The 19,589-nt window shown below is 36.9% G+C and overlaps 1 pseudogene; it reads right to left on the bottom strand.

Moving 5' to 3' along the window:
- Positions 1–1,554: 1,554 nt before the first annotated feature.
- Positions 1,555–2,460, bottom strand: LOC131628392 (probable receptor-like protein kinase At1g11050; annotated as a pseudogene).
- Between the last annotated feature and the right edge of the window lie 17,129 nt (positions 2,461–19,589).

Below are 19,589 nucleotides of genomic sequence, written 5' to 3'. Positions count from 1 at the left end.
ATAACACAAAATTTCGATTTCGAAAAGGAATGGTTTATACTTTCAAGTATAATTTAAACATTCAAAAGTAAGATTTTCGAAACAAAATTTAGGATCTATAATTTCCTACCGAAAATAAAAACTGTAGCAAGTCTAAATAACCCATATTATCCATGAAATCAAAAGGAATTCCATACTCATATTTGACTGAAAAACATTATAATCAAGATGTTATCAATACCATGGTTTTAAATTGCAGTTGCAGTTGCGGCCACTACGGTTGCGGATATTGCGGCTACTGCGATGCGGATTGCGATCGTTACGGCGTGAATTTAATATATAGAGCATAAACTATTATACTTTATTATTTAGTTTATATTTCACATGTCTTCCATTTTGTCTCTAATTTTTAATATATATCTCATTAATAGTTTGTCATCACTTTGAAAATCACTAATCTGTTCAAAATATATTTTAAATCTATGATAAAAATAGAAAGAAAGATAGATTAAATGATTTTTGTCAGTAATGTATAATCTATGGTGGTCCGATGTGGGCTAATGCGGCCGTTGCGGTGTTACGATGCGGTCGTTGCGGTGTTTTAATGCGATTTTTAATGTGATTTACGATCACACCGCAATTGCGGCCTGATGCGGATGCAGACACTACCGCAACCGCAATATTGCGGTCGTATCAGGTGACGCGGTCCGCAATTTAAAACCATGATCAATACAAAGCATATGTTTTGGATTTGGGAAAGAAGATAAAGTAAGATTTTCAATCCAAATTTGGGTTTGCAAAACAGTAAGTTAGTTAATAAGAATTTCAAACCAAACAGACATTCAAATCAAATTTAGAGAAAAGAGGAATTAGGGTTTCAACACAAAATCTAAAGTTTGTGAATTTCCTACTAATATAAAAGCAAATATAAGGTGAGTAAATTTTTGTAGCAACATTTAAGTTTGCATTTTAACAGACACAACCCAAAATGATAACAAAGAGTGACACTCACCATCGAGGAGATGAAGCTCACAGTGGCTTAAGGAAATTCGGTACGGTGGTGACAACAGTCGACGCGGCGATGACAACTCCAAACGGTCCGGTTTCATCCGAAAGAAGGAGAGTTCTAAATTATCCTGCTTTCTACATTTGTTTTCGCGGTGGCCAGAGGAAAAGGAAGAAGGTGGTTCGGCGGCGAGATTAGTCAAAACAATAAACCAATCATTTCATGAGAAAGACCATGAATTAAGGATTAAGAATATGGTTTTTTTTGTTGGATGAGGTATTGATCGGAAAATATGACAAAAATGAGGGTGGCGGTGTTAGGGTTTTCGGATAGAGGAAGAAGAGAGAATCGTGTTCTCTGATATTAAGATGACATGATCATTTCGGTCTTGAGATCTTCATCAAATTAACTTGTAACATGACATGATCATTTGTTTATTAACCTCAAATGAGGTCATATCGGTAACAACATGATAATCGGGGCAGACCACATATCGAAAACAGCTTCCTCGGTTCTACATTTTAAGCGATAAATTTGCGTTTAAGGTAACTAAATAACTTGTTATTTAACTAGCTAAGCATGTCTCCCGCGGGCAATTTGAAGCTGCTTAACGCCAAAGAAATGCTAAAAGTGTTTTCGTTGCATTTGTTATTATAAAATGAAGGATGTCCAAGAGGCATATGTCTGTCTGGAATTTGAGGAACTTCATATCTCCTTCCAACATATTCAAAGCGTATGAAATCGTCGGTCTCAAAGTGACTGTTACATGAGAACACAGGATTCCAACCAGCAAAAACCTTTCCATTATGCTCTTCGAATTCAAACTAGTATTCTTTTTGTCTTTAGAGAGAGAACCATCCAAAGCCTCGTCTAATTTCCCCTATTTCACCAACAACAAAGCCCAATCCGTAATCAAGAACGCCTGTGGGGATCCTGACGAAGGCAAGTCGAGAGCCTTCCTCCCACACATTATCTCCAAAACAACCACGTCAAAGCTATACACATCGCTCTTCTCAGTCAGTCGACCATAAAGAGCGTATTTCAGCGAAAAGTATCCATGAGTCCCCGCCACCCCAGTAGTAAGATGAGAGTGACCATCCCTGCTTTGTTTTGCAAGTCCAAAATCGGCAACTCTTGCCCTCATATCTTCATCAAGTAGAATATTGGTAGCTTTGATATCCCTATGATAAATTGAAGGCTTAACTCCATAATGTAAATAAGCCAACCCTTTTGCTACATCCAAGATTATGTTCTTCCTTAAAGGCCAATTCAACGATTTGTTCGGTTTCAAAGGATCCTTCGACACAAAAAGATAATCTTCGAGGTTACCATTCGGCATGTAATCGTAAACAAGATACCTTTGACTTCATCTATCACCATAATTCTCACTCTCATCAACCACACAACAACCTCTAAGAGGCAACAAATTCCTATGCTTAAGATTACTAATGATCTCAACTTCTTAACAAAACTCAACATCCCCTTGAAAATCGGATTCTAAAACTTGCTTAATCGCAACAACTGATCCATCAGCCAAAGTTCCTTTGAAAACTAAACCAAACCCACCTCTCCCTACGAAATTCTTGGATGAAAAATTATTAGTAGCTTTCTCAAGTTCCTGAATTTTGTACCAAATCGACCTGGTACTTGTCCAACTTGGTTCAGTAAGTGTCGACTCATATCCTTTTAGGTTGATACATCTTCTTTAATTTTTCAAATTTTTCAATTTGGTTCAGTATGTGTTGACACATGTATCATATGTGTTGACTCATTTCTCAATACATAGAGTTTCAGGTCGACTCATGACCTTTTCAGGTCGACTCATTAGTTGAAATTTTCTGCATAAATTTATTTTTTTGTTTTGATCCATTTCATACATCATTATCTCTCCAAACACACCTCTTCATATCCTTGGTCAACCAAATTTACTCACACTTACCCATCCAACACACCTCTTCTCAACACTTCTCTTACCAATATGTCTTTTTATTTCCCCCATAAACCTATCATTACACCTTTTTCACTCAACCACCAACGCACCTCTTCCCAACACTATCCATTCACACAAATCTCTTCCTTTCCCCAAAACTTTATCATTACCCTAAAATCTTTCTTCATTAAATCTTCCTTCTTATAAAGTATCTCATACACCAAATCCATTTCATCTTTAAATTTTTCATTATCTCTCACCAATTCATTGTTATTTTTGTGTGTTTGCATATATTTGGGTTTGTAGGTATTCAAATATTACTCAAACTACTAATGTGTTCATTCATACATTATTTCGAATAACTTTCATGCATACTCAGTCCAACAAAATCCTCATGGCACAACAAATGTGATCTCATAGGTAAAGGCAAGGCAAGTACCTCATCTACTCCACTAGAAACATGTTTAATTTTGGGGGTGGTAAGTTAATGATGATGTGATTTTGATTAAAAAAATTATTTTATAAAATTATTTGATTACAAAATAAATAATAATTTAATTTATGTTTTTTAACTTAATTTAATTTTTTAATAAATATAATAACTTACATTATTATAAAATAAAAATGAATTATGAATCATCAAATAAAAAATAACGAAAAATGACATGTAAATAATTTGTATAGATGTGGCAATGACACATTATCAAATGTCCTATCATGTCATTATAATTTAACCTCAAATTAAAAAGCGGGACTAAAATCCCGAAAAAAAAAACTTAAAAAAGTGATAAAAAAACCTGAATTTTAAAAAGGAATCGAAACAAAATAAAAAATAATAAATAGATGGACCAAAGTTGAAATTAAACTTATTAAATAAAATATTTCATATATTTGTCAATGTTATGAGAACGTACAAACTCTAAGGCATAATGTGTAAAAAATAAACAAATAATTAAATTAAAGAAGCCTAATTTAATTAAATGATAATTATATTAGATATTATTTGTTATATTAACACATATAATTATCTAAATAAACATCTTTTGATTAAATTAATTACAATTGAAAATTAATTAAAATAACTATTGTTCTTGAGAAACCCATTTAGGTTCACAAATGAGGTAGTGAACCAAATATATAATAGTGAATTATACTATATGGTTTTTTTTGTCTTAAAGCTCCCGATCCGACAGAGGTACCTGCAAACACTTCAATGACTAAGTTAGTGAAGGTCGAAAGTGAAAGGTATTTATATAACACATTCATTGGATCTTTAAAGTGGAGTTCTAGGATTTTAGAGACATGAAACCTTATGCTTTTGACAACTATAAAAAATGATAGGTGTCATAATATCGTTCAAAGTACGATCTAAAAACTTTTCTCCAACTACTTGTTCTAATAACGTGTCCTTTTAAAATATTCGTTCTTAGGTTCCCCAATACAAGAACCTTCTTTTGAAAAGACACCCACATCATCGCCAGACTTCTTTAATTTCTAAAATAACGGGTTGATCCTTTCACGAAATTGAAGAATCTATCTGAAGGATAGAAAAACACTTAGAAAGGGGGGGGTTTGAATAAGTGTAGTCTTAAAAACTTGAACGATAAAAATAAATTGCACAGTTATTTTTATCATGGTTCGTTGTTAACTAAACTACTCCAGTCCACCCCCGCGGAGTGATTTACCTCACCTGAGGATTTAATCCACTAATCGCAACAGATTACAATGGTTTTCCACTTAGTCCGCGACTAAGTCTTCCAGAGTATCCTGATCACAACCTGATCACTCCAGGAACAACTGCTTAGACACAAGCTAAGACTTTCTTAGAGTATCCTGACCACCACGTGATCACTCTAATTACAACTGCTTAGACACAAGCTAAGACTTCCTAGAGTATCCTGATCAACACTTGATCACTCTAGTTACTTACAAATTAATGTAATCAATTCTAAGAGTATTACAATGCTTCTTAAAAGCTATAATCACAACAGTGATATTTCTCTTAACGTTTAAGCTTAATCTCACTAATATATTACAACAGCAATGTAGTGAGCTTTGATGAAGATGAAGTTTCTGAGTTTTTACTTGAACAGCATTTCAGCAAGTTAATATTCACAGAATTTGGTTCAGAGTTGTTAACCTTGCTTCTCATCAGAACTTCATATTTATAGGCGTTTGAGAAGATGACCGTTGAACGCATTTAATGCTTTGCGTGTTCCGTACAGCTTTGCATTTAATGTTTCACGCTTTTGTCAACTACCTCGAGCCTTGTTCACGCTGTGTCTACTGACGTTGCCTTTAATAGCTTCCAACGTTCCTTTTGTCAGTCAGCGTAGCCTGCCACCTGTACTTTCTTCTGATCTGATGTTTGAATATAATATTTGAATATCATCAGAGTCAAACAGCTTGGTGCATAGCATCTTCTTGTCTTCTGACCTTGAAGTGCTTCTGAGCGTGATACCATGAGAACTTCAGTGCTTCTGCTTCTGACCTCAAGTTCTTTTGATGCTTTCATAGACCCATGTTCTGATTCTGCCTTGACCATCTTCTGATGTCTTGCCAGACCATGTTCTGATGTTGCATGCTGAACCTTCTGAGACAAAGCTTCTGAGCGCTGAGTTGTGCATACTCTTTATATATTTCCGGAAATAGAAATTGCAATGTATTAGAGTACCACATTATCTCACACAAAATTCATATCCTTGTTATCATCAAAACTAAGAATATTGATCAGAACAAATCTTTTCTAACAATCTCCCCCTTTTTGATGATGACAAAAACATATATAAATGATATGAATTTGCGATGAGAAAGAGCAGACGGCTAAAGACAAATTACACAGCTATAGCATAAGCATGTGAATATGTCTCCCCCTGAGATTAACAATCTCCCCCTGAGATGAATAATCTCCCCCTGAAATAAATACTCGAAGAACTTTAATAATAAAAGACTTCCCTGATTATTTCGGTAGAGACGATCACATAAGCTTCTTGCTTCTGATAATTCATAGCTTCTGACTTCTGCTTCCTTTGGACAGCTTCAGAACTTGAATTTCTTTAGATCCCTAGAACACTCACAGCTTCTGATTCCTGCTTCCATTTAGGACAGCTTCAGAACTTGAATTTCTTTGATCTTCAGAACATTCACAGCTTCTGATTCCTGCTTCCATTTAGGACAGCTTCAGAACTTGAATTTCTTTAATCTTTAGAACATTCACGGCTTCTGATTCATGCTTCCATTTAGGACAGCTTCAGAACTTGAGTTTTCTGGATCTTTTAGAACATTCACAGCTTCTGATTTCTGCTTCCCTCGGATAGCTTCAGAGCTTTGAATTTCTTCTTACATCACTTCATGCTAGATTGTATCAGAACATTGTTGAATGTACCAGAGCATCATCAGAGCATCTCTACATCCTGAAATGTTACAGAACAAAACTAAACGACAAAAGTCAGCATGAATGAGTTAGAACATAAGATGTGTATCAGAACACAAAATATGTATCAGAGCCATATAAGCCATATAGACTATATCAGATCTAATAGACAATTTATTAGAGCAAATAGACAATGATTTGGATCATATTCTACTATCAGAATTTCTGATCATTCTTGCTTCTGATTCTGAAGTTTCCTAGCACTCAGCTTGCTTCAAGAATCCAAGAGCTATCTCTGATCATTTCTTCTTGCTTCTGATTCTGAAGCTTCATAGCACTCAGCTTGCTTCAAGAATCCAAGAACTTGATTCATCTTGTTGCTCCTCATGTTGGTCTTGAATCTTTGATTCCTGCAACAACACAACTTAAAAACATATGAAGCTTGCAGCTTCTGTTAGTAAAGCAACTGATTAAATCAAATCATTTATCACATATTTCTCCCCCTTTTTGTCATATCATCAAAAAACAGAAAAGATTCAGATACAAACAAAAAGAAACAGATGGAGGAAAAAGGATGATTTCATTGAAGTTCAAACAGCAGGTACAGAAGTACACGCAGAGAAAGAAGACAAGATGCACAAAAACAGATGCAGCAAAAGCAAAAAACAAAACAACACAGACTCAATCTAAGACGACCCTAGCCTTGACAAGATCTTGGCCAGCATCTCTTGAACCCCATTGTTGTATCCTTCTTGCCTTTCCATGAAAGCTCTAAATTCATCCTGTTTCTTCTGAATATCTTCCAGAGTTCTTGCAAGACGAGAAGATTCATCAGAAGAAGCTTCACTGCTTCTAACCACAGGAATAGCATTGTGATCTGTAGCTTCCATAGATAGATCAGTTGCAGGGATTTCCTCAACAGGAACTGATTCAGCAACATGATCTTCTACATCTGCTTCTTGCATAGAAGCATCTCCATATTCTGCAGCAGGAATTTCCGAATCTCCATTCTCAAGTGCCTGAAGAATGGCAGCAAGATTCCTGGGAGCAGAAGGACCTTCAACTTCTGGTGGGTCAACAACTTCTGGAATGACCAAGCTTGGATCTTTCTCAGAAGGGTTTTCCCTCAGAAAGTCAAAGAGGGTCTTGAAATCCCCGAGAAGAACTGGATAATCAGGAATCCAGATAACAATATCCCTGCAAGGATTAGCTTCCATTGCAGCAGCAAGCCTTGCTTGTTCCAATTCATCCAAAAAGGGCTTCTCCTCAGCAGCAACACAATTTCTGAGAGGATGGTAATATATACCATTATCACCCTCCAGAAGGTGACCAGGGTAACCAGGAGCAGCAGCCACTAGTCTTTTCTGTACTCCCATTGCTTCTACTTGAAAATCCTTGCGAAATCTTCTCCAGAGATTTCTTGTAGAAACATCATCCAGACCATTTAGAAATGCATCCTTCAGAAGGTCTAGATTGCTAATCACCTCATGTCTGAAAAGTTCCAGGTAGGTATAGGGTTCAGGTTCAGGCGGTTTGAAGGTGAATTTGTAGTCAGGGTAGAGAAGACAGTAAGGTTTGGATTTTCTGGTAGGTAAGGGATGTGATATAGAAGGTGGAGGTGCGGTGGATGAGGAAGAAGGGATATCTGAGAGAATGATTGATGAAGATGGAATATCAGAAATGATAGATTGAGAAGAGGATGGAGTATTTGAAAAGGGAATTGGTGAGAAAGATTTATCAGAAGGAGTTGGGGGAAGAATACTTAAAGGTGTGGGGTTTAGAATGGGAGAGGAGACGGATGATGGAGAAGGATTTGGTAAGGTGAAGTTTACTTTTGGTTCAGATGGAGGTGATTGGAAAGATGGTTTAGGGACAGAAGGAGGTGGAGTAAAAACCTGCCTGGAGGTTTGTACAGAAGAAGAAGATCTGGTTCTGCGAAAGGAGTCTCTAATCCTTTTATCTCTTCGTTCTTCAGAGTCCACCTTGTCAGGATCATAGGTGACTCTCAACTTCTTGGCTTTCTTAGCCTCATCTTCTTGGGCTTTTCTTTTTAGCCTAGCCTTTAGTTCCTTCTGATCCTTCTTCAGAAGATCAGCCTTGGACGGAAGAACTCTGCCACGGATCCAAGCAGGATCAATATCTGATTGCTTCCTAACACAATCTTCCAGGTAAAGCTTGACAACCTGATGCAGTTCTTTTTGAAACAAGGAGGCAAAACCTTCAACAGCAACTCTTCTTGACAGAATGTCAGGAAAGCTTGTGCACACAGAAGGTACATTTTGAATGAGTTCCAGTCTGAACAAATCCACACCATTGAAAATGGGACCTTGAACTACTCCAAGAAAATGGGACGCATTGAGTTTTCTGATGGAGTCCAGCACTTTGCTTTCAATCAGAATGTCTGAAATCATTCTTCCAAAAGGAATAGTCGTTCTTGAAATATGAGGGTACTTCGCCCTTTCGTCTTCTCTTGACTCAAAGATAGAAGTCTTCAGATTCTCAAACAAAATATGGGAAATGTTGATCTCAGTCTTTTTGCCAATGCAGAAAAGAGTATACTTGTGATCTGGACTGATGTAGGAGGAGGAGAGCATCCTCTTTCTATGGTGAAGGGAACCCAGAATAATCTCAGCCCATACTTTATAAAACGGCCTTAAGGTGCCTGTGTTATTAGAGTCGATTCCAAAAGTATGAGAGATTTGTTGTTCAACTTTAGACCAATCAACTGATGCATGTCGAAAACCAGTCCAACCTTCTTCATCATTCAGATTGTACAGCTTCCTGATGAGCTTTTTAGTGATAACCACTTCATGCCCTAGCACGAATGAAATGATGGCAGTTGCGGTAACCGTTGCATGTACCCAGAAATCCTTCACAAGTTCAGGATAAGTTGGACCAACCAATCTATCAAGATACTTAGACCATCCTTGTTCAAAGATTCTTGCATCACACTTAAAGCCATTTGCTTTTAGGTTGTTGATGTCCACAGCAGATTCACATAGAACTTCCAGTTCTTTCGTGGGTATTAAGCATGTTTTCAATGGAGCATACTCATATTTGCTTAGAAGGATCTGTGTAGAGGTGAGCTTTTCTTTTGAGTTCGATGAACAAGAAGATGAGTTCATGATGATTATGCTTTGAGATCAAATCAAAAACTAGGGTTTGAAAAAAAATGCAACGAAGGGGATGCACAAGAGAGAGAGAGAGAGAGAGAGAGAGAGAGAGAGAGAGAGAGAGAAAAAGAAAGAATGAAGATAAAGCGGGTTATTTAAAAGATTTGAAAATAAAGAAATCAATATGCATTTAATGAGAAATGACATTAGGAGAGAGAACATGGTAAATGAAATGATTTAACACAGTTACCTAGGTCGGCGTCTTTTCAACTGCACGCTTTGTATTAACCGTACAGACATGTGTTCACCATCAGATAATGGATGACAGCTGTAAAATTTTCAATAGACTTTACGCCTTTTGATTCTGATTACTGCTTCTGATTGTCATTCTTAAGAAATGATCTGGTTCTGATAGGATCATCTTTCTTTCCAAGAATCACATCTTCTGAATGAGCTGAAGCAAGTCTAGGTGATCTTCTGACTGTAGGTTCTTCAGAGATTCTCAGATTCTCTAAAGATGCAGCAACTTGATCTTCTGATCCATTGCTTCTGAGACTGCCAGCTTCTGCAGCTTTGCTTCTTGGTTCTTCAACTTCTGATATATCAATATCAAAATCTGCAAAATTCTCAAACTGCTTTGGTTTTTCAAGACCAAGCTTATCATCAAATCTGATATTGATTGATTCTTCTACAATCAATGTTTCAGTATTGTATACTCTGTAGCCTTTAGAGCGTTCAGAATATCCAAGAAGGAAACACTTTTGTGCTTTAGAATCAAACTTACCAAGATGATCTTTAGTATTCAGAATAAAACATACACATCCAAAAGGATGGAAATATGAAATGTTGGGCTTTCTATTCTTCCACAATTCATAAGGAGTCTTATTTAGAATAGGTCTGATAGAGATTCTATTCTGAATATAACACGCAGTGTTTATTGCTTCTGCCCAGAAATGCTTAGCCATATTGGTTTCATTGATCATGGTTCTGGCCATTTCTTGTAGAGTCCTATTCTTTCGCTCTACAACTCCATTTTGCTGTGGAGTTCTAGGACAAGAGAAATCATGGGCAATACCATTTTCTTTGAAGAACTCTTCAAAGAATCTGTTCTCAAATTCACCACCATGATCACTTCTGACCTTTATGATCTTGCACTCTTTCTCAGATTGAATCTGAGTGCAGAATTCAAGGAACACTGAATGAGACTCATCCTTGTGTTTCAAGAACTTTACCCATGTCCAGCGGCTATAATCATCAACGATGACTAATCCAAATTTCTTCCCTCTGACAGATGCTGTTTTGACTGGGCCAAACAGATCAATGTGCAAGAGTTCTAACGGCCTTGAGGTAGAAACAACATTCTTAGACTTGAATGCAGGTCTGGAGAACTTGCCCTTCTGACATGCTTCACAAAGAGCATCTGATTTGTATTTCAGATTTGGGAGTCCTCTGACCAGATTTAGTTTGTTAATCTGAGAAATCTTTCTCAAACTAGCATGACCTAATCTTCTGTGCCAGACCCATTGCTCTTCAGAAACAGACATAAGACAAGTCACCTTCTGCTTCTCAAGATCAGAAAGATCAATCTTATAAATGTTGTTCTTCCTCTTGCCTGTAAATAGGATTGAGCCATCCTTCTGACTTACAGCCTTGCAAGACTTTTGATTGAAGATTATATCATAACCATTGTCACTTAATTGACTTATGGACAATAAGTTATGCGTTAATCCTTCTACAAGAAGTACATTAGTTATGGAAGGAGAGTTACCAAGACTTATGGTTCCAGAGCCAATGATTTTGCCCTTCTGATCTCCTCCAAACTTGACTTCTCCACCTGGTTTAAGCACCAGGTCTTGGAATGTAGACCTTCTTCCCGTCATGTGTCGCGAGCACCCAGAGTCCAGGTACCATGACATTTTGCTTTTTGTCCTCTTTTCCGCCAAGGATATCTGCAATAGGAATAATCTTTTCCTTAGGTACCCACAACTTCTTGGGTCCTTTCTTGTTAGTTCTCCTCAAGTTCTGATTGAACTTGGGTTTAGCAAAATATTTAACAGGAGGAACAGCATGATATTTCTTATTCTGAGTTGCATGATATTTCTTAGGTTGTGTCACATGCTTCTTGGTGTGTGTTATGTGAAAACTTTGTGCATGTGATGTGTGCTTAATATCATGGGAGTGGCCAAATTTAAATTGGTTATACAGAGGCTTGTATGATATTTTCATATCATCCACAGATTCAAGCTTGTATGGGATTTCACCCTCATAACCAATGCCAACTCTCTTGTTTCCAGACACAGCATATATCATAGAAGCTAGCTGACTTCTGCCAATACTTCTAGATAAGAACTTCCTGAAACTTAAATCATATTCTTTCAGAATATGATTCATACTGGGAGTGGATTTTTCTGAATCAGAAGGAGATCCAACATTATTGGATAATTTTAAAACTTTTTCTTTTAATTCAGAATTTTCCAACTCAAGCTTCTTAGTTTCAAATTCAAATTGCTTTTTCAGCTTTTTGTATTTGATACTAAGATGAGCTTTTAATTCAAGAAGCTCTGTTAGACTGGAAACTAACTCTTCTCTAGATAGTTCAGAAAATACCTCTTCAGAATCTGATTCTGATGTAGATTCTGATCCATCATCTTCTGTCGCCATCAGCGCAAAGTTTGCCTGCTCTCCTTCAGAGTCTGATCCTGATTCTGATTCAGAATCATCCCATGTTGCCATAAGACCTTTCTTCTTATGAAACTTCTTCTTGGGATTCTCCTTCTGAAGTTTCGGACACTCATTCTTGTAATGTCCAGGCTCATTGCACTCATAGCAGACAGCCTTCTTCTTGTCAGATCTTCTGTCACCAGAAGATTCTCCACGTTCAAATCTCTTTGAACTTCTGAAGCCTCTGAACTTCCTTTGTTTGCTCTTCCAGAGTTGGTTTACCCTTCTGGAGATCATGGACAGTTCATCTTCTTCTTCAGATTCTGATTCTTCAGGATCTTCTTCTCTAGCCTGAAAAGCGTTAGTGCATTTTTTAACGTTAGATTTTAATGCAATAGACTTACCTTTCTTCTGAGGCTCGTTTGCGTCCAGCTCAATTTCATGGCTTCTCAAGGCACTGATAAGCTCTTCCAAAGAAACTTCATTCAGATTCTTCGCAATCTTGAATGCAGTCACCATTGGGCCCCATCTTCTGGGTAAGCTTCTGATAATCTTCTTTACATGATCAGCCTTGGTGTAGCCTTTGTCGAGAACTCTCAATCCAGCAGTCAGAGTTTGAAATCTTGAAAACATCTTTTCAATGTCTTCATCATCCTCCATCTTGAAGGCTTCATACTTCTGGATTAATGCGAGAGCTTTGGTCTCCTTGACTTGAGCATTTCCTTCATGAGTCATCTTCAAGGACTCATATATGTCATGGGCCGTTTCCCTGTTAGATATCTTCTCATACTCAGCATGAGAGATAGCATTCAGCAAAATAGTCCTGCATTTGTGATGATTCTTGAAATCTTTCTTTTGATCATCATTCATTTCGCTTCTCGTGAGCCTTACACCAGTAGCTTTAACGGGATGTTTGTAACCATCCAACAGAAGATCCCATAGATCAGCATCTAGACCAAGAAAGTAACTTTCCAGTTTATCTTTCCAGTATTCAAAGTTTTCACCATCAAATACTGGTGGTCTAGTATAGCCATTGTTACCATTGTATTGCTCAGCAGAGCCAGATGTAGATGCAGCTGGATTTGTTGGAATTTCGCCAGCCATCTTTTACTGAAGCGTTTTTCTCTTCCTGAATCTTTTCTAAACACGGTTAAGTGCGTGCACCTTAGAACCGGCGCTCTGATGCCAATTGAAGGATAGAAAAACACTTAGAAAGGGGGGGGGTTTGAATAAGTGTAGTCTTAAAAACTTGAACGATAAAAATAAATTGCACAGTTATTTTTATCCTGGTTCGTTGTTAACTAAACTACTCCAGTCCACCCCCGCGGAGTGATTTACCTCACCTGAGGATTTAATCCACTAATCGCAACAGATTACAATGGTTTTCCACTTAGTCCGCGACTAAGTCTTCCAGAGTATCCTGATCACTCCAGGAACAACTGCTTAGACACAAGCTAAGACTTTCTTAGAGTATCCTGACCACCACGTGATCACTCTAATTACAACTGCTTAGACACAAGCTAAGACTTCCTAGAGTATCCTGATCAACACTTGATCACTCTAGTTACTTACAAATTAATGTAATCAATTCTAAGAGTATTACAATGCTTCTTAAAAGCTATAATCACAACAGTGATATTTCTCTTAACGTTTAAGCTTAATCTCACTAATATATTACAACAGCAATGTAGTGAGCTTTGATGAAGATGAAGTTTCTGAGTTTTTACTTGAACAGCATTTCAGCAAGTTAATATTCACAGAATTTGGTTCAGAGTTGTTAACCTTGCTTCTCATCAGAACTTCATATTTATAGGCGTTTGAGAAGATGACCGTTGAACGCATTTAATGCTTTGCGTGTTCCGTACAGCTTTGCATTTAATGTTTCACGCTTTTGTCAACTACCTCGAGCCTTGTTCACGCTGTGTCTACTGACGTTGCCTTTAATAGCTTCCAACGTTCCTTTTGTCAGTCAGCGTAGCCTGCCACCTGTACTTTCTTCTGATCTGATGTTTGAATATAATATTTGAATATCATCAGAGTCAAACAGCTTGGTGCATAGCATCTTCTTGTCTTCTGACCTTGAAGTGCTTCTGAGCGTGATACCATGAGAACTTCAGTGCTTCTGCTTCTGACCTCAAGTTCTTCTGATGCTTTCATAGACCCATGTTCTGATTCTGCCTTGACCATCTTCTGATGTCTTGCCAGACTATGTTCTGATGTTGCATGCTGAACCTTCTGAGACAAAGCTTCTGAGCGCTGATTTGTGCATACTCTTTATATATTTCCTGAAATAGAAATTGCAATGTATTAGAGTACCACATTATCTCACACAAAATTCATATCCTTGTTATCATCAAAACTAAGAATATTGATCAGAACAAATCTTGTTCTAACACTATCCACTTCAAATTTCACACTTGTAAGAATGTCTCTGCCAAACCCTGAATGGCATATAAATCATTCTTTAAAGGGTCAACCTTCAATGAAAGCTTTGTTGAATGCAGTATAGGGCAAGCAACAAAATATTTGGAAATATTTATCCGAGAATTATCGTGTCCACAGAGATGGAGAGATACCATTCAACAGTTTCTACGGTTTTGAACTTTGGATTGAATGAGCAAAAAATAAACAAAGATATAGACAGGAAAGGAATAAACACATTCTTAGAAGAGAAATAACTTATCAGGAATGTAAATATATTCACTCTTCACAAACATACACTTACCAACCCATTATACTCAACCTACGATACTCATCTATGTCATCACGTATCTCTCACATAAGCGTCCATCTCTGGAGCACAAACGAGATTATCTCACAACTAAGGTTATCTCTAACGCGAAGTCGCAAGAACATCCGTATTCTCACGTCGGCGATCTCTCGCGCGCCGCTTAAACACGAAAGCATTAAGTACAGATACCCACAGTGAATGCTAGCTCTAAATCTATCTCTAGAGTTCAAAATCAACAGATTATCATCCTAGATAAGGATTCAAGAAGTTTATCTCTAAAGCAACCCAAATCCCCAACATAGAGCAAAAATCCAGAACAACATCAACATAGATTTGTAAAGCAAGTTAAACATAACATTATAATCGGTAAATATACATAAGATTCGAGTAACTATACAAACAAACCCAACACAAAGAAATACACAGAGAATAGAAGAGATAAACCAAACATCTCGCAGGTTGTCAGCTCCGGTTGATGAGAAATCCACCTTCGATCTTCCAAGTGCATGACCTGGTGTTGTTTTCTAAGCCAATCCTACTCTAAGAATGAAGTTGATGGTGTTGGGACTCAAAAATACCCAACCCATAACCTAAAAATGTGAGTTTCCCCCTTTTTAACAAGTCTGAAAATTCGTCAGGTCGCTTAGCGGCACAGAGTCCGCTTAGCGGCACAGAGTCCGCTTAGCGGACTCTGCTAAAAATCAGATTTTGTTTTCGCCATAACTCGAGAACCATAACTCCGAATTGCGCCCGGTTCGAAGCGTTGGAAAGCTTATTCAATGATCTATCCAATAATGAATGAATGTAAACCAAAATGATGATTTTGGTCATCCTTATTTTGAGCCTATGGAAGTCCGCTTGACGGTGGCTAAGCGGGCTTGCACCAAAACTGCGAAATCGAAGTCGTGCCTTTGACACTTTATTCCTCAAGGCTCCAAAAAGCATGCATACCTATTAAAACAAAGGAAAAACTATCAAATGGTATAAAAGTATATGAAAATACAACTATTCACAAAGTATACGTATTTATACACAAAACGGTGAATTATTCAAACGGTATTAACAAAAGTATCGATAAGTGCCACTATTTACATACACAAAATAAGTACATTTTGCCACTTATCAAGCTCTCCCCAACTTGAAACTTTGTTTGTCCTCAAACAATGTCAAATAAATCAAAGAATTGAAAGTAATAAACCAAAGAATTGTGAATCAGCAAGTTTTGAAAACCAAAAACAAATGTATGGCTTAATACAAAAATGTATAAACAAAGTAAATACTTGCCACTATCCTACAACGACAACATGTAAATGAAACTAATCCTAAGTACAAAAATCATGCAAAACATTCTAAACCAATACATGTTACCTCATGAATCACACCTAGCAAAATTTCATCAATGGATGAGGAACACACAAAGGTGAAGGACTTTTAACACTCATCCAACAATCTTGCAAACAAAAGATTAAATTATGCATTCATCCAAAAATCACATTGAAGATACAAAAACAAGAATCACAAGAACTTTTCAAGGTTGTGATGTGGCTTGGTTAACAAACAAGGGATAAGTCCTAAGGCTAATCGAAACAAAAACTTTCCTAAACCTAAGGGAGTGATCAATCCACAAAGTTCTAAGCAACAAAATCTCGATTAACCTTCTTCCTTAACCACAAGTTTCTCAAACCAATCACAATGCTTATTAGCACAATTATTCGCTTCTCTTTTCTTTTTGTTTTTCAAAACTTTTTCACATTTTTTTCTTTCTTTTTCTTTTCTTTTCACATTTTTTTCTTTTCTTTTCAATTTCATAGCAACAACCAAATAAGTGCACAATCATTTTTCTCCCCAACTTGAATTCAACCACATCATCATGTGAATACTCCCTACTTTCTAAGGCAAGATAAGAATTCATACCAAAAATCATGGTTGAGGGTTCAAGAAAACAAAGAATCAATCATCCATGCAAAAATGAGAACTAAACACTCAAAGATAAGCATTTCGAAAAAACAACATGGACATTGACAAAAAGGCTCAAAAGGGTTAACAAATGATCACACACTCACAAGGTGAATTGAATATTTGGTTATGATGGTTGTGCTCAAAATGAAACAAAATGCTTTGATACTTTTCATGCTTTCATAAAATCAACATAAACAAAATATTAAGCATAATAAAATCCAGTTAAAACAAAGATTGTGGCCTCCAGCATATATGAACAATGGAAAGCTTCCTCACATTTATTGTTTGGGAACTAAAGTGATTCAATCAATAAGCAAGTAATGCAAAAGAATGAATGGTATGGTAATTGTACAAATGAAAAGTTTCCTAAACATGTTATGCTATAGAAAGCGATAAATGAGTACCTTGAATGACACGACTTCAAAAACAATATCCTACCATACATCTGCAGGTTGAAACACTCAAGCTTTGGAAAATCACCTAAAAAATCTTCGAATTACCGAACAAAATTTGAGTACAAACAACCAATAAAAGAATTAGAAAAATAAAACTAGTATCTACTACTAAATAGCCTTGGTGAGAGTGGGAAAAAGAAGGGAACCAAGTGGAATGGGAGCCCCACTGGCACAGAGCAGGAAAACAAAATTATGCTATGCTCGCTTAGCGAGATCTGCTCCGCTTAGCGGACACAGCAAAACTCAGAAAAATCAGAACTGCACCAGCTGTTCTAATCACTTACCACTTCATATAAATACCTCATAAACAAAAATATAAACAACATTTCCAACCGTTGGGGTGCCTCCCAACAAGCGCTTGTTTTACGTCGTTAGCTCGGCGCCTTTATTGTTTTGGTGTTTGGAAAGTAGCTTCCTCCAATCATGCCATGGTGACGTCTCACCGCACAAGCCTAAAGAAAGTGTCCTAACCAACCACTCAACAAACGTTACGGGTACAAATATATACAACAACTATACGAACATAAAAGAAAACGCAAGTATACAATTATGTACACAAACCAACACATATGCACAAGTATGGAACACAAACAACTATTATCATACAAAAAGAGAAAAGTTGGTGAATGTTGGATTCACAAGTTGAAAAGTGAAGATTTTGAATAACAAACTGGTCCGATCTCAACGCGTTTCACCAACATTCACCAACAAAAGTATACTTGAATGCAAACATATACAAGTAAACCTATATGGTGAACATAAACAAGTAAACATGTACAAGTAAATATATATACAAGTGAAACTATACAATATATATGATATATACAAAGCTCAAGACCACGGAAACTATTGCGATGCAATTCAAACAACCATCCTTGGCAACGGCGCCATTTTGTTGAATGCAGTATAGGACAAGCAACAAAAGATTTGGAAATATTTATCCGGGAATTATCGTGTCCACAGAGATGGAGAGATGCCATTCAATAGTTTCTACGGTTTCAAACTTTGGATTGAATGAGCAAAAAGTAAATAAAGATATAGACAGGAAAAGAATAAACACATTCTTAGAAGAGAAATCACTTACCAGGAATGTAAATATATTCACTCTTCACAAACATACACTTACCAACCTGTTATACTCAACCTACGATACTCATCTATGTCATCACGTATCTATCACATAAGCGTCCATCTCTGGATCACAAAAGAGATCATCTCACAATTAAAGTTATCTCTAACGCGAAGTCGCGAGAACATCCGTATTCTCGCGTGGGCGATCTCTCGCGCGCCGCTCAAACACGAAAGCATTAAGTACAGATACCCACAGTGAATGCTAGCTCTAAATCTATCTCTATAGTTCAGAACCAACAGATTATCATCCTAGATAAGGATTCAAGAAGTTTATCTCTAAAGCAACCCAAATCCCCAGCATAGAGCAAAAATCCAGAACAACATTAACACAGATTTATAAAGCAAGTTAAACATAACATGATAATCGGTAAATATACATATGATTCGAGTAACTATACAAACAAACCCAACACAAAAAAATACACAGAGAATAGAAGAGATAAACCAAACATCTTGCGGGTTGTTAGCTCCGGTTGATGAGAAATCCACCTCCGATCTTCCAAGTGCATGACCCGGTGTTGTTTTCTAAGCCAATCCTACTCTAAGAATGAAGTTGATGGTGTTGGGACTCAAAAATACCCAACCCATAACCTAAAAATGTGATTTTCCCCTTTTTAACAAGTGTGAAAGTTTGTCAGCTCGCTTAGCGGCACAGAGTCCGCTTAGCGGACTCTGCTAAAAATCAGATTTTGTTTTCGCCATAACTCGAGAACTGTAACTCCGAATTGCGCCCGGTTCAAAATGTTGGAAAGCTTATTCAATGATCTATCCAATAAGCGGGCTTGCACCAAAACTGCGAAATTGAAGACGTGCCTTTGACACTTTATTCCTCAAGGCTCCAATAAGCATGAATACCTATAAAAACAAAGGAAAAACTATCAAATGGTATAAAAGTATATGAAAATACAACTATTCACAAAGTATACGTATTTATACATAAAATGGGGAATTATTCAAACGGTATTAACAAAAGTATCGATTAGTGCCACTATTTACATACACAAAATAAGTACATTTTGGAACTTATCAAGCTTCTCTTCTTCAATTTTAAACTCCTGATCTATTGTAAACATTGAGGTGATCAGGGTCGTCATTGAGTTGACCAAATCCTTATGGTGACTTAATAGTGTCATCATTCGTAGCATGTGTCTATCAACATCACGGACCAATAAAGGTAAAAAGTTGTGATAAAGCAAGCAAGATATTCATATCTTTTTAGTGATTTTCTTCGGACCTAAAGAATGAATTTTT

Source organism: Vicia villosa, unplaced genomic scaffold, assembly GCF_029867415.1.
Source record: "Vicia villosa cultivar HV-30 ecotype Madison, WI unplaced genomic scaffold, Vvil1.0 ctg.000451F_1_1_1, whole genome shotgun sequence".
NCBI lineage: Eukaryota > Viridiplantae > Streptophyta > Magnoliopsida > Fabales > Fabaceae > Vicia > Vicia villosa.
The sequence above is the reverse complement of the archived record's forward strand: the minus strand, read 5'-3'. Positions and strand labels throughout refer to the sequence as shown.